Source organism: Plasmodium reichenowi (genome assembly GCF_001601855.1).
Source record: "Plasmodium reichenowi strain SY57 chromosome Unknown, whole genome shotgun sequence".
Taxonomy (NCBI): domain Eukaryota; phylum Apicomplexa; class Aconoidasida; order Haemosporida; family Plasmodiidae; genus Plasmodium; species Plasmodium reichenowi.
This window is the reverse complement of record NW_017962289.1, coordinates 1-300: the sequence shown is the minus strand read 5'-3', so window position 1 is coordinate 300 and position 300 is coordinate 1. Positions and strand designations below refer to the sequence as shown.

Below are 300 nucleotides of genomic sequence, written 5' to 3'. Positions count from 1 at the left end.
TTTATAAAAATGCTTTTATAATATAATATATGTTCTCTTTTTACATTAACAGTAAAAAAAAAATTACCAAGACAAAGAAAAATAATCATATATTGTATATACAGAATGGATTCTAGCTTAAGATGCTTTCAGCTATTATCACAACAGACATAAAATAGTTGCTATGTTGGTTTTTCAACCGAAAGCTAAATTAACTGTCTGACCAAACTATTCCTTTCGTACTTAGTTCGATTACTGGAACAATATAATATATAAATATAATTATTATTCTTCAGTAGAGTAAAAAACTAACCTATCTCG

General features: G+C 25.0%; 1 non-coding gene across 1 annotated transcript; it reads right to left on the bottom strand.

The window, feature by feature from the left end:
- On the bottom strand, positions 1 to 300 carry PRSY57_0011000 (the record flags this gene model as incomplete). Its single annotated transcript, XR_002204032.1, has 1 exon — positions 1 to 300. It is a non-coding gene; the product is annotated as a 28S ribosomal RNA (ribosomal RNA).